The sequence below is a fragment of the Peromyscus leucopus genome, chromosome 2 (genome assembly GCF_004664715.2).
Source record: "Peromyscus leucopus breed LL Stock chromosome 2, UCI_PerLeu_2.1, whole genome shotgun sequence".
Lineage (NCBI taxonomy): Eukaryota > Metazoa > Chordata > Mammalia > Rodentia > Cricetidae > Peromyscus > Peromyscus leucopus.
In genome coordinates this window covers 78,235,889-78,252,017 of record NC_051064.1, presented here as the reverse complement: position 1 = coordinate 78,252,017, position 16,129 = coordinate 78,235,889, and positions in this window count along the sequence as shown.

Below are 16,129 nucleotides of genomic sequence, written 5' to 3'. Positions count from 1 at the left end.
TCCTGGAAATCTGAGTGAGACTGAACTCAACAGTAATGAACTAACTAATTTGGCAAGGGAAATTTCAACACAGCATAACATTCAGACTTGGACAAGGTTATTGCTAGCTGCTTTTAGCCAGGTTTACACTGAGAATCCAGAATGAAAGGGGAAAAGAAAGACATGAAATACATGCTGTTTGCTCAGAAAAGGAACTCATTTAAAGTTGCAAATAAAGTTGTTAAAGAAAAAAGATTTTTTTTTTTTGTTTTTTTTTTTTGTTTTTTGAGACAGGGTTTCTCTGTGTAGTTTTGGTACCTATCCTGGATCTCGCTCTGTAGACCAGGCTGGCCCTGAACTCACATAGATCCACCTGCCTCTGCCTCCTAAATGCTGGGATTAAAGGCATATGTCACCGCTGCCTGGCAAGAAATAAATTTTAAGAGAACTTGAGCCCTTTGCCCTGGAGTAATGGGAAGAGTGTTTTGAGGGCATTTCAGGAAGTGGCCAGACCCTACTTATCAATGTCTGTAGTGGTCCAATAGCTGTGGACTCCATGGGACTGGACTAGGCCCTCTGCTTAGGTGAGACAGTAGTGTAGTTTGACCTGTTTAAAGGGCTCCCCTGACAGTGGGATCAGGATCTGTCCCTGGTGCATGTGTGGGCTTTTTGGAGCCCAGCGCCTATGCTGGGACACCTTGCACAGCCTTAGTGCAGGGGGAGGGGCTCAGACCTGCCTCAACTGAATGTACCAGGCTCTGCTGACTCCCCAGGGGGAGGCCTTGCCTTGGAGGATGTGGGAAAGTGGGTGGGTTGTGGGGGAAGGCTGGAGGGCAGGAGGAGGAAGGAGAGGGGGATCTGTGGTTGGTATGTATAAAATTTCTTAATAATAAAACAACTGAAAATGTACTTAAAAGAATTTGTTTTAAAACAATAGATGGTGTAGAACATGAAATGATGTCAGTATGTGTCCCAGATGATAGACATGAAACTACAGGATTTAGTGTCATCTCTGCCAGATTTTAGTCTTGCTTTGGTCCAATCTTGGTATCCTCTTATTCTTGTGATTTAGAATGGGAATGAATATTTACGCCATGCCATTGTATATTGGTAGTATGTAACCCTCCCTTTTATCTTGTAAGGATGCACAGATTAAGAGTTTGCCTGGAGCCTCAGAAGAGTCTTTGAACTTTGGACCTTTGATCATAGTTGAAACTTTTAAGACTTTGGAAACTCTTGAAGCTGGACTAATTATGAGTTGTCCATGTGAAATGTCTTTTGCAACTTCATGTTCTGAATGTCTGGTCCCTAGCTAGTCACACTGTTTGGGGAGGCTGTGGGAATTTTAGGAGGTAAAGATAGGTCAGCAGATAGTAGGCCTCTGAAGGTTATACCCAACCCCTGGTCTGGTGTTCTCTCAGCTCCAGGGTCTGCTGTGCTAAGAGGAGCCTCTGTTACGTGTTCCTGCATCCGTGAACACCGTGATGGAGTGAAACCCTCTGAGAATCTGAGACAAAGTAAATCTTTCCTCCCTTAAGTTCTGTCAGGTATTTGGTGACAGTGATGTGAAGGTCATATACACAGAACTTTTTGGCTGTGACTATGACATTTCAGATTGGTTATCTCTGATTTTCTTACTGTTGCTGCTGCACGAACTTGTTTCTTTCTTTTGTGACCCCTCATTTCCTCTCCCTGCCCCCATCCCTCCACCACTAACTCCAGATAATTGCACTGCAACCCAAAGTTTCCTTGACACTCAATTCTGAGCAGGCCATGCACCCTGCTTCTGTCTTCCTATCCTCCATCAGCTTTTGGGCTCCCGCCTTGTATGTCTCCAGTGTTCATAAACTAGTATCCTACTTTGTGTTTCCATTTTGAAGTTCTCCATTCATGTTCTCATTCCAAGACTCTGTTACCCACATTTACAAATTTCTCTCCCACCTGCTATCAATTAAAAACTCCAACTGCTACTCTAAAACCCTGTCTGGTTGTCACTTTTTCTTTTGAAGACCGTCCTTTCCATCGAGACAGTTTGTCATTTTCTCTAGACTCCTTTATGGGGATGATCATTGTATGCATCCCAGTGTGTGTGACTAGTCATTTTTTAGTGTTTCTTCTGTGGGGGTCACAAGGTGGCAGGTGCTGATTTCTCTCTGTATTGCTGGTATTGGAGACAGGGCTTGGCAGGCAAGGTTTTTACCCTTGTGACTTCTATGGCTGCACTTCTGACCCCAGCCTCTTTACTCACCTTTTTTTCATGAGGAAATGACAGGAGTTCTTAATCAGAACTTCTTAATCACACCACATTATCCTTCTAAGATGCTTTTACCTCCAGGAACCCACTGATCCACCACTCTAAATTACTGTAATTACCACAAATGATAAAATAGCAGCTTTCCCAGTTTTCTTTACCCTTGTCAATTTGCATATGCTAATGCATTAACAGTTTCCTGACCTATCTCCCCCTGCTGGCTCAAGTCAGCTTCTATAGTTGGCTCTCACTTGGCTCTTGGCTGCTAGGACCACATTCCTCCTAGGACCATATCCCTACAAGGAAGAAAAAAAAAATTTCAGAAACTCTTATTCAACTCAAATACAAGGAAAAAATACACGTACAGTATTTCAAGTTCAATGAATCATTAAGGGAAATCTTTTTATTGCCCCAGGAAGGGTCAGGATGGTAGAAAGCAGATTGAAAAGAGAGAGAGGAGAGACCTAGTTCAAGTTGCTACCCCCAATGATCTAGATCAGGTCTACCTTCCTCTTTGAACTGTATATTCCTCCTCTATAAGCAAAAGAACAAATGCATTCCACAGCCTGTAAAGAGGAAGAAATACAGATGTTTAAATACAAAATTACTGTAAAATGTATACAATCTAAAATTAACCTCTCACCTACATTTAACTCTATACAGGGCAGTGGTGTGATGTACACATTCACCGTTGTGCAACCCTCACAACCACCTGCCTCCAGAATTTTTTTAATCTTCCTAAACTGAAACTTGGTTGCTGTTAAGGAATAACTTTCCCGTCCATCCACATTTGCAGCTCTTGCCAATCAGCACCATCTTTCTGCTTCCATGTGTATGTGTACTACTGGCATTCTAAGGAAGTGGGAGCATACACTTCTGGCTCTGTACAGAAGAGCACTGTCTTTGTAATTGGCTTATTTCACTTAGCATAATGCATTTAAGCTTCCTTCCTGTAGAAATGTATTAGAATGTCTTTACCTTTCTAACACTTCTTTTCTAAATAATATGTCATCATGGGTCAGAAACATACTTTGCTTATTCGTTCATTTATTGATGAAAACATGATTTGCTAGTGATATAAATTAACAAGTTACACCTTCTAAAACATACAGAGCAGTGCAAATTTAGGCAGTAGAGGCATTTAAAGTGCTGAGCTGTGATGTTTCACTTGACTTTGAATCCTGGCTGGTGACCTTGAGGTTCCAAGCTTCCGTAACTATCTGCAATGCTGTTATGAGGCCAGCCATATAAAACATGCCAAGAGGCCCTGCCTCAGGCTTGCCCATAGTAAGCATGGATTCTGTTAACCATTCATGCAGCAAATGTGTGTGTGTGTGTGTGTGTGTGTGTGTGTGTGTGTGTGTGTATGCACATGTATGTGAAGGTCAGAGGGCAATCTGAGTATTGTTTCTCAGGAGCCATCTACATTAGTTTCTGAGATATATTATTTCACCAACCTGGAACTTGCCACTAGATTATTAAGCTGGGCATTCAATAAGTCCCAGGGACCTGTTTACCTCCAGAACACTGCGATTACAAGTGTGCCCAGCTTTTTAACTGAGTTGTGGGGATCAAGCTCAGGTCCTCATGCTTATGAGACAATCATGTTACCAACAGCTATTTCCCTAGATGTATTCAGCACATCTTTACCATGCACTTACTCAATTTCAGTCACTAAGCTAAATGCTGGTGATGGAAAAGTATGTGTCTTGCAGAATGCCTAAAACAAGAAGGCAAGACAGATTATAATAAAGAAAATAAGAGAAAGTATTTATGTCAGAAGGTGCTGTGTGCTATAGAGAGAAACAGTCGATTAAGAAGGGTTGTAAGTGCTTGGAGGGATGGTGCTCTTTGATACAAGGGGAGCAGGGGAGGTCTCCTAAGGACACTGAATTGTGAGGGTGAAACTGGGGAGGGAATACTGGGGAGGAAGGGCAGAAAATGCAAAGTTCCAGAAATAGGAGCATGCTGGCACACTTAGACAGGATCATGTCTGTTGTAACTGGAGATGTGTAAGGTAGAGGCTAGCTGGAGATTAGCACAGCAGGCTCAGGTAAGCTGGGGTAATTAAGACAAGAGGGCATGGAAGAGCTCTCAGCAGGGAAGTGATCTAGTTTGACTCACATTTACAAAGCATCATTCTTCCTTCTGGATTGAAAGTCAACTGTAATGGGGACAGGAGTGAAAAGGGGAGACTTATGATTATAATAATCTAGGCCAGGGACTGGTGAATATATTTCTGTAAAGGATTAGACAGTAAATATTTTCAGTTTTGAGTGCCATATGGACTCTGTTCAATTATTCAGTTCTGCCCTTAGAATACAAAATGTCCATAGACAACTGTAACTAAGTTTTCCTCTGCCCACCCGGCTCCTGTGTCTTCTAGGTCCTACAGCCACTCAGACCAAATGAACACAGAGAGGCTTATATTAATTATGAACTATATGGTCTATTGGCTCAGGCTTCTCACCAGCTAGACCTTACATTTTAAATTAACCCATTTCTATAAATCTATACTTTGCCACATGGCTCGTGGCTTACCGGTACTTTACATCTTGCTTCTAATGGCGGGGGCTGGCAATGTCCTCTCTCTTCTGTCTTTTTCCTCCCTCTCTATCTGTATGGATTTTCCACCAGCCTCTAAGCTGGCTTCCCATAGGCCAAACGGCTTTATTTATCAACCAATCAGAGTGACATTTTCACAGTATGCAGAAAGATATTCCCCCGTCAGACAACATGTAAACAAATGGATGTGGCTGTGTTCCAATAAAACTTTATTTACAAAATAGGTGGTGGCTGGATCTGCCCATGAGCTCTAGTTTGCTTATTTCTTCCCTAAGCAAGATGATGACAATCAGGCTGTGAGAACCACTGATTATCAGATAGGTTTTGGAGAAAAGTAGAATAGGACTTATTGTTGAGTGAGATACAAAAAGCCACGAAATTGAGCAAACAGAAGTTTTGAGATTGCCATCTGTGGATGGAAGAGGGAGAATGGGGAATTTGTCTTGAGTTGTTCTTTAGTTACCTAAGGTGAGTGTCAGTAAGATGTTAGGTGTGCTAGAGATGAGATATTTGGAATAGCTAGAGGGATCTGTAACCAGGAGATTCACTGAGGTTACACATGGAAGGAGAGTGCAAACAGAAGTTAAGATGGTGTCTGAGGGTTGAATCCCAGGAACCTAGAGAACAGAGAATAGTGGTCATTGAGATAGGAGTATCCTATTCTAGAACAAAGAGAAAAAAAGTATTTTTAAGAGAGAAGGATCAGTTGTGCTTAATGTTACTGCATTGGGTTGAATAATGCTTCTCAATTTCATGTCTACTAGGAACCTGAGAATGTGACTTTATTTAGAAATGGTATCTTTGTAGACATAATTAATTAAGATGAGGTCACATTGGATTAAGATGGGCCTTAAATTCAAAATTCATTTTCCTTATGAGAGACACAGGTACAGAGGGGGAAAAAGACACTTGAAGACAGAGGCCCAGAATGATGTAGTTACAAGGCAAGGATAACATGGCCAAGAGCTACCTGGAGGTATAAAGAAAGTATATTTTTTTTGAGTCTTCAGAGGCAGACTAGCATGGCTGGCAGCTTCATTTTGAATTCCTAGCCTTTAAGATTTTCACCAACAAATTGCTTTTATCTATAGCCATTTGATTTGTGGTCATTTGTTATGGCAGCCCTGAAAAGTTACATATGTTGCTTATGAATTAAAATAAGGCCAGGTTTGGGAATGATGGTGAATTTGGAAATCTTTGGCATGGAGAGGTTCATAGATGATCCCAGAAGGATTTGTTTTTTGTAAAGTGTGTGTGTGTGTGTGTGTGTGTGTGTGTGTGTGTGTGTGTGTGTGTGTAAACATTTGTTGATTGGGTTCGGGTAGTATAAAGAATGGTTAAAGATCATATATGAACAACCCTTTCATTTTAGAAGGTAGAGAGAGGAGAGGAATTGGAAATAAAAATGTCACAATGATGGAATGATATGTAGAGAGCGAGAAGAGATGAGAGAGAGAGAGAGAGAGAGAGAGAGAGAGAGAGAGAGAGAGAGAAGAGCTGATGGTATCATTGAGAGCTGGATTTGTTAACAAGACAAAGGGCTACAATGTGAGATTATCCACTGTCCCAGGAGGGAGTGTATGACTATGGATAGTCATCTTGTCAGATGAGGTGCAGGATTTACAGGAGTTCTCTTCTCTTTGTTTTTGTTGTCTCTGAGAAATAGGACTCAAGGGCATCCATCAGCTAATCCCAAAGAAGGAATGAGGTAGTGAAAGTGTGAATTGAGAAAAAGAATTGTTTGGGAGACAAGGGAAGTGAATCACTGGGGGACTATAGATACATGGCTGCCCAGTCCAAAGGGTCCACTAGAGTTTCATGTCAATGAATCTGGAGGTTGAGTCAGCAGAGATCCAGGGTTTTCCTCTCATCATATTTCATATTCAGCTGTTAGACTAGATTAAAAGCCAGTAGAGGCCCATATTAATTCAGCCAGTGGAATGAAGCAAGAAAGGAATAGGGTAGCTGAATTGGTTAACTCTCACTGTGTAACAAACCACGCTCCAGGACTCTGGTTTAAGGCAACAATCATCATTCATTTTTCTTGTGACTTCAATTTTTGGCTAGGCTTGGATGAGGCAGCTTGTCTTAGCTCAGCTATGGTAGCTTGCCTGGGGAAGTGAGGATTTATTTTTAATATGGGGTAGTGTATGATAGTGGCCCCCCAAATGCATTCTGCCATTATCTTGGGAACTTCAACCCTATCTAGAAAAAGGGTTGTAGATATAATCTATTAAGAATTTTGAGGGGGGGGGGAGATTTCTTGGATTTATAGACCTGTGGCTATGGAAGGCCAGAAGAGGTACAAATGAGCTTATGAGAGAGAAGTAGAGCAGATTTGAGAGAAGACATAGGTCCAATACAAGCACTTGGAAGAGAGTGGAGTCATGGAATGAGATGTCAAAGAATTAGAAACCGAAGGAAGCAAAAAACAGGCTCTGCTACAGAGCCTCTGAAGGCCCACGGTCCTTTTGGCAGCTTAGTCTTAGATTTCTAGTTCTCAGAACTGTGAAGGGATATGTTGGTGCTGTTTTAAGCCACCTGCCTGTGGTAATTTGTCACAACAGCTGTAGGGAACTGTTACAGATGGTGAATGGACATGGCTGGCAAGTTGGTCCTGTCTGCCATCTGTGAGCAGGCACTGAAGGCCAAGGGATCTTTCTACATGAGCTTCTCATCACATGGTTGCTAGGTTCTGAGATCAACAATCCCAAAAGAAGTAGTTAGAAGCTCTCTTTCCCTTTATGACTTAGCCTTGGTATCACATATTCCAGAGTCATAGTCCAATTCATAGCAAAAGAGAGGAAACAGATGCATTTCTCAAAGGAATAGGCACCACATGAGAAGTAGATATGAGTTACACATGTGTAAGAAATTTAGAATGTATCACCTGCTACTGGCACAGGGAAAGGAAATGAGGACAGCAACAAAGATAATGCTGGTGATGCTGGTGGTTTTGATGATAGCAACAATGACGATGATGGCAGTGGTATTGTTGATAATGATGTTGATGGTGATGCTAATGATGATGATAACAATGGTGGTGGTTATATTGATAATGTTGCTGCTGTTGAGGATAACAATGATGATTATGATGTTGATGATAACTATGATGGTGATGAGGATTGGCCATGACTTCCAGGTGGGTAAAGAGGGTAGTGAGGACACATGTGGGAGGCTAGTGAGAAGACAGCAAACTCAGTGTCCCTGGCCTCTTCCATTTTACTAATGGGAAGAATTACCGACTTTTGAACAAGCAGAGGTCAAAAAGGGAGTCTTGCAACTGAGGTTATGAGGGAGAATAGTAACTGTAAAGAGGAGATGATGAGGTACACATTAGCACAGTCTGTCCATACAATGTGGCTTTTGGAATTTCAAGGAATGATAGACTAAGGTATCATCTAGATGAGAGGACATTGTGTGGATACTGAAACCAAGTCAGGTAGAAATAGTTACAATGAGTGTGAAAGTATTCTGGGAGTAGTAGCAAGGAACAGCAGGAATGTGAGAGAGAAAGCTTTCTTGGGAAAGTTGTGGAATGTGGGGACAGGGAATCCAAGGAGAGTCAACTCTCAGAGGTAGAGGAGAGATTTAGAAGGTAGGGGATTGCAAGGCATGGGGGTGTTTGGGGGGATTGAGGAGGTATAGGCCCAGGAAGAAAAATACCCTGAAGAGGATAATGCTCTGGGAAAACTGAGTGGAGATGTGAAGCACAATGAAAAACATGATGGATTAGTTGTGGGATCCCAAGGGAGAAAGCTGTGGTGCATCTAAACTATGTGAGGTGTAAGGAGCAGTCAGCATAGCTGACGCTTGGTCAAGATCCTTGAGCTTGGAGACTTTTGCTTTGCTTCTGCCTGTGTGTGGTTCTGTGTGTGTGTGTGTGTGTGTGTGTGTGTAGGTCAGAGGATAACTTGTGGGAGTTAGTTCTTTCCTTCTACTATATGAATCTGGTATCAAACTCAGATCATCATACTTGTTGGCAAGCAGCCTTACCCAATGAACCACATTACCAGCCCCAATTCTCTCTCTTTCTCCCTCCCTCCCTCCTCTCTCTCTCCTTCCCTCCCCATCCTGTGAATGTGTTTGTATTCCTGCAATAATCTAAATTCCTCTAATTCTTGAAGTAGTTACCTCTTCTATCTCCTCTCCCTTTGCCCATTTATTTTTAAGCAAGCTGTGCAGTGGCAGCTGGAGTTTGAAGCCCAGAACCTCCACCAGTGTTCAAAGCTTCACTCTTTTTGCTCATGTATAATCTTCAAAAGGGCTTTTTCTCCCTTGGTGATCTTCCCTGGGGTGCTCCTGGCCAGCCCTACTAAAATAGAACTTGAGGGCTGGCTAAATAGGGATTTTCAGCTAACAGAGTAAGTCATTGACAGGCGAGAAAATAGAGAGAAGCTGGGAAGATCTGGGCTTCCTTGTTATCTGTGTCAGTTTTGGCATTGGGGGCTTCTTAAGACATTAGCCACTGTTCTATCTCTCTAGTTATTCACAGTGAAGGGAGGAGGGTGACCAGCCAGAAATGCCCTGAAAGTAGAGCCCATGCTGACTGGTTGAGATCAAACAGCTTCGAGAGGTGTTACCTCAAATATATCTAAGGATCTGAGAAGGGGAGGAGAGCACCCATGTGGTCCTTGGGATCACAAACTCCCTTCTGAGTTCCTGACAGTTGGAGTCTTGGAGAAATCCCTCTTAGAACTGGGATTAGAAAGTATGGGTGAGCCGTGCTCTCTAACCAGAGCAGACAAGATTGTTTCTGGTCCGTGATTTTTCTCTCCTGAAATTATCATAGCTGGAACAGGCACCTGGGAATAGAGATGGACACTCGGGAGCCTGTCAAGCACACTGCTATGAACAGCATCATGATGGGGGGAGGAGGAGAAAAGAGGAAGACGAATACAGAAGATGTAAAAAATAGAACCCCCAACAGAGGCTGACCTTTGGAAGTCTTTTCTCTGGTCCCAAGAGAAAACATAATTTATTGGAAGGAGACCGAGGGAGGAGGAAGATGAAGTCTTTGGGAGTAGTTCTGAGGAAAATGAGTTTATGTTCTTTGTGCCTCCAGAGAGAAGATATGAAAGTGACATGGGGTAAATGTCCTGAGTAGGCATAGCAGAGCACATTCCAGAAAGGTGGCCCTGAACACATATAGTCTAATGAACTCCTGTGTGAAGACTGTGCAATCCTACATGGGGTCAGGTGACCTATAAGGAAAGCAGAGGCTACTCAAGGCTTTCCTTTTCTGTCATCTCTACCACATAACCCTGGGCCTCTCATTGGTATCACAGTCAGAACACATCCTACTCTGCAATGCTTTCATCTTCACTGCTGGAATCCCAGGCCAAGCCATCACTGCTTTCCTGGACAGTTTCTGTAACAGCATACAGTTTCCATTCAGCTCTTAGTACCCTTGGTCCATTTTCTTAATTTCATTGTGTACATCAGGCCATGGTGCTTATTAAGAAAAGAAAATTCATGTATACAATCATATCATCTGCAGATAGTGAAAGTTTAAGTAATATGTTAGGATACAAAATTAACTCAAAAAAGTCAGCATTCCTCCTATATACAAATGATAAATGGACTGAGAAAGAAAAGAGAAAAACATCCTGTACAATAGCCACAAATAATATAAAATATCTTGGGGTAACTCTAACCAAACAAGTGAAAGTTCTATATGACATGAAATTTAAGTCTTTGAAGAAAGAAATTGAAGAAGATTTCAGAAAATGGAAAGATCACCTATGCTCATGGATAGGTAGGATTAACAGTAAAAATGGCAATCTTACTAAAAGCAATTTACAGATTCAATGCAATCCCCATCAAAATCCCAACACAATTCTTCACAGATATTGAATGGACAACACTCAACTTCATAAAGAAAACCAAAAAACTCAGGATAGCTAAAACAATCCTGTACAATCAAGGAACTTCTGGAGATATCACTGTCCCTGACTTCAAGCTCTCCTATAGAGCTATAGTAATAAAAACAGCTTGGTATTGGCATAAAAACAGACATGTGGATCAATGGAATCAAATCAAAGACCCTGATATAAATCTACACACCCATGAAAGCCTAATTTTTGACAAAGAAGCCAAAATTATAGGATGGGAAAAAGAAAGCACCACAACAAATGGTGCTGGCATAACTGAACGTCGGCATGTAGGAGAATGCAAATAAATCCATATCTATTGCCCTGCACAAAACTCAAGTCCAAGTGGATCAAAGGCCCCACCATAAATCTAGTCACACTGAATCTGATAGAAGAGAAAGTGGGAAGTAGCCTTGAACTCATTGGCACAGGAAACCACTTCCTAAATATAACACTAGTAGCACAGACACTGAGATTGACAATTAATAAATGGGACCTCCTGTAACTGGAAAGCTTCTGTAAGGCAAAGGACACTGTTAATAAGACAAACAGCATCCTACAGAATGGGAAAAGATCTGTAGTAGGACAGGCCCATAGGGTCGAGGAAATTGGCTTAAACCAGTTGCCAAGGCATGCACATGTGAGCCAACCAGAAGTCTGCCTGAGGGCCTAGCAACAGGTGCTGGATAGAGAAAATGTGATATATCTACACAATAGAGTATTACTCAGCTATAAAAAACAAACAAACAAACAAAAAAAAAAACAATGACATCATGAAATTTGCAGGCAAATGGAAGGAACTAGAAAAAATCATCCTGAGTGAGGTAACCCAGACCCAAGAAGACAAGCATGGTATGTACTCACTCATAAGTAGATATTAGGAGTAAAGTACAGGATAACCAACCTATAGTCCACAGCCCCAGCGAGACTAGATAACAAAGAGGGGCCAAAGAGGATTGTGTGGATTTCCCTGCGATGGAAAAATAGAAGGGATCTCCTAGGTAAACTGGGGGCAGGGGTGGGAAGGTGTGCATGACAGTAGTGTATCTTGGTCTGTTTGTAAGTATCCTAGCAGTGAGATCAGGACCTGTCCCTGGCACTTAGCTGGCTTTTGGCAACCTGTTCCCCATTCTGGATTATCTTGTCCAGCCGTTATACATGGGAAGGAGCTCAGTCTTACTTCAACTTGATGTGCCATGCTTTGTTCAAGCCTGTGGGAAGCCTGCCCCTTTCTGAATGGAGACAGAGGAAGAGTGGGTGGATGGGGAGGAGGTGAGGAGGGGACCAGGAGGAGAGGAGGGAGAAGAAACTGTGGTCGGTATATAAAATAAAGGAAGAACATGCTAATAAAAAAAGAAAAGAGAAGAAAACTCCCTAGCTCATTGCTCTTGGAATAAAATCCAAGTTGCTGTCCCCCAAATCAGCATGTGTTATTTACTTCTGCTCACCACTGGCCTCATCTGAACCCTATCTGCTCAGTGAGTAAGGGTCACATCTTCCTTTTCTGAGAACAAATTGCTAAAGTCAGAGCTAAAAGTCCCTCTGCCCCCTCCATCTTGGACGCTCTGGTTGTGTCAGGCTCCCTGTTACTTCTCAGGACCTGTGGCATTTTACCTTTTTACTGAGACTTCATGGTGTCCCAGTGGGATTAGCAGCTGTTCCCCACTTCCACGTTCCTCAACGCCTTTCCAGGTTATATTCCCTCTGTCACTGCCTCCTGTGACTGGGAATAACCCCACTGACGTGTCAGTGTGTGTGCTGTTTTACACAATGAACATGATGTGGCATTGGGGGCTTTCCCCTAGAAGTGCTGGATCAGAGTGTTAGTGAATGAGTGAGTAAATGCTTCAGATACTCTGAGAGTGGACTTCTTGATCTGTTACCTCCACTCTAAGGAACATAGAAGGGTATTTTCTACTGGGCCCTTGGATGTAGAGTGACTTATGACGCAGATACTATGAGTATATGATACTTCAGCTCCTTCCTTGTGTACAGTATCTTGTACACAGTAGGTACTTCCTGGTTTTCTAGTCATTGATTCCACCTGAGGCAGTAGGATCAGGGTAGGCTACCCTCTACTGGAAGGATCAGCATGGCTTCAATATGCCTCACTCATCTCCAGCTTTAATCTCACCCCTATCTCCCCCTGACTTACTGAGCCCAGATTCACACCACATTTTTTTTTCACCACTCTGCTATGGCACTCTCATTCCTTACAATGTCTATATCACAAACAGTAGTTACTCCCCCTCAGTCTCAAGTTTCATGTATAAAAATAATAAATGGAAAATTTCTCCAGCAAACAAGTCATAGATTGAAAATGACAATTTGGTACAATGCAAAGCTATAATTATTCTATTTCATTAGTATTTATTGCTGTATGATCTTTCTGTGCCTAATTTACTGATGAAATTTCATCACATGTATGTATGAATAAGGAAGAACAAAGTATGTATATAAAGGATTTGTTACTTCCCTTCGGTTGAAACACTCATCTTGGGATGCCTTGGATATATGGAAATGCTTGGAATATCTCCTCATAGACATTCAAAGCTCTTTAACACCGTGGTTTAATCTGTCTGTTAACTTTGGTTTCTCTTGACTTTAAGCTTCTTTTGTCTGCTCAGGCTGATGTACAATTTACATCCTACAGTCTACCTTACACCACACATTTCACTGTACAGTGAACTGGCCATCAGTATGCAAGCAATTGATGTGCAGGCTGCAGAACTCCCCATTTATATATATTCTGTAGAGGGAATAGAAATACCCACAGCGATTTTACTAGAGATGCTCCCAACAGGTGTAAGTTGAGTCAACAATTTCTTCTCATTTTTGATCCAACTTTTCTTGTAATTTGAACTTTATGGGAAGGAAAGAAAATCTTGTCTTATTCTTCTGGTAGAAGGATACATGGAGCCTAGGAGGAGAACACCTTGTCTAGCTCACACAGAGGGTCAGCAGTAGAGCTGACACTAGAACCCAAGTCACTGTGGATTTTGGCTGCAGGGAGTTGGCAGCAGAGCATAGCTTGCATGGTCCTGGGAAAGAAGCCCGAAGCCCAGTCTGGTTTTGCTGTGCTTCCGGGCACAATGTAAATGGCAGCAGCTGGTGGCCATTAGGGGCGTGTGAGCCTCTGTTGCTCACACTCTGTCTACAAATATTATCCTTGGAGGCAGCCTCAGTGGGAGTGTGCACCCAGGGACTATCCATGCTGCAGCATGCCTGCCCTTCAGCTTCTTCTGAGGCCTCCTGACTTGGACAATTTGAACTGTGCCTTCAGTCATGGCCATGATTGGTGGGCAGTAAGAGGACACAGCTGAGACCTTTGTCTGGCCCTAGGTTCAGTCAGGCTGCTACAGTCCTGAGTGGCTCTGTGATGCCCCTGCATAGCACTTCAGGTATTTATGAGGAAGTGTATTTGATTGTCCCAGTGTTTGGGGAAAGCAATTAGTAATTAGCTGGTGGGTGGCAGAGATGTCCAGCATTTTGTCTTGTGTTAGAACATTACACACTACAAAGCATCGTTTGTGTCCTATTGAGACTCACATGGGCATGAATGTAAGGGCAACATTTGTTTTTGGTTATACATGCCTAGAATCAATGCCTCCATGTACCCTTATGTGAATGCTCAAAGTATCCTATACGTGGATAAAATACACAGAACTTCCCAGACATGCAGCTGTGCTCATCAATGAATTGGCGAATGCACTAAAATTTTGATTAAAATGTACTAAAAGTTGTTCCCCATCTCAGAAAATTGCTGGAGATGATAAAACCAAAACAAAACAGAAAAAAAAAAAACCCATGATAGAACTAAGGATACCAATGCAATCCCCCAGGTGTGTTGTGTCTCATAGTTATAAATGTAGGGAAGCACTTAGCTCTTATTTCTAAATGTCGAATATAGAGGAAAAACAGTGTTCATTGTTAACTATTGTCTTATGTCTCCTAAATAACAGCATATTCACTGCAAAGGGGAACAAACATCCCTTTACTTCTCATTTCTTCTCTGTGGTTACCTTTGAGCATTTATTTAGCCAAATGCATGTGATTTTGTTGTAAGTTACCTCCTTTATCTTTATAGTACATTATATTGATTTTCAAAAAAATATGTAGGTAGGTTATACTATCTATGGATTTTATTTCAACACATTAAAGAGGCTGTTACAAAATAATTGCTATGGAAAGATCTGGGACTGGAATGATAATAGAGTCTGTTGCCTCTCTTCTGAAGCACACCTCTGGCTTGTCAATACCATTTACATCCACCTCTGGATGGAAGCTCTTGTGGTTCTTTTTCTTCTTGAAGCCTGCCTGATATCCAGTCATGTGATATCATTCATTTATTCATTCATTTAAGCATGTATGAAGACCCAGCGTATGTCAGGCATATTATTAGATACTTTGTGCCTATAGCTCATTTATCCTTTTGCAGAGGTTGGTCCAGGTCTCTGTGAACCTTCAGACAAGTGGAGGAGACAGTCAAGCAGACGAGTACTTATTTATAGGCTATTGTGGCCAAACTACAGGGCCCAGGGGAAGAAAGTTCCACCTTGTCATGGAGGGAGAGAGGACTATTTTTGATACAGCCTCCACTGCACCAAGTCTGAGCTTGAACTTGGCAGTTGAGTAGGGGTCAGATAGACAGAAGAAGGAAAGTGTCCAGTTGGTAAACTTCTTGTCCTGCAAGCATGAAGTCCTGAGTCTGATCACCAAAATACATGCTAAAAAAAAAAAAAGCCAGGGGTGGTGGCATACACTTGTAATCCCAATTCTGGCTTATAGATGGACCCCTGGAGCTTTCTGGTCAGCTAGCCTAGCCTACTTGGCAAGGTCTGGACCAGCAAGAGAATCCATCTCCCAAACCAAAGCAGATAGCTCTTGCAAAATGATACCCAGGATAACTCTCTAGCCTCCATACATGTGTATACATGTGCAACTACACTTGTATACACACATACACTGACCACACATATGACACATACACATTAAAAAGAAGAATCAGTTGCAAGGGATGAGGGATAAAGTATTCTGGTTCAAAGATACAGAAGTAGGGTTTAGCATGGCAGTCCTGAAATGTGGTGTTCTATCCACTATGGGTGCAGCCCAGAATATGACAGGGATAGTGAAAAAGGAGGCTTTGGGCTAGGAGGAGGCAGTCTTGGGTTGGTGGCCCATGAGATTCCCAAAGTGAAGCCCTGAATCTAATCTGTCCCAAAGCCAATAAGGAGCCAAGGATGGTAGATGTAGTGAGTTGGTATAGTTAGTGTTGTGCCATGCAGGGGACACTAATATTGCAACCTGGAGAATAACTCATGGGGATTAAAGATAGTAGACCAAAGTCTTTTAGTACGATTAAGTAATACAATATTTTTTTTCTATTGGAGTCTCTGTGAAATTGGCGATCAATTTAACAAGTCAAGTCTGGTCACATGTTAATTCCTATTAATCCAGTATG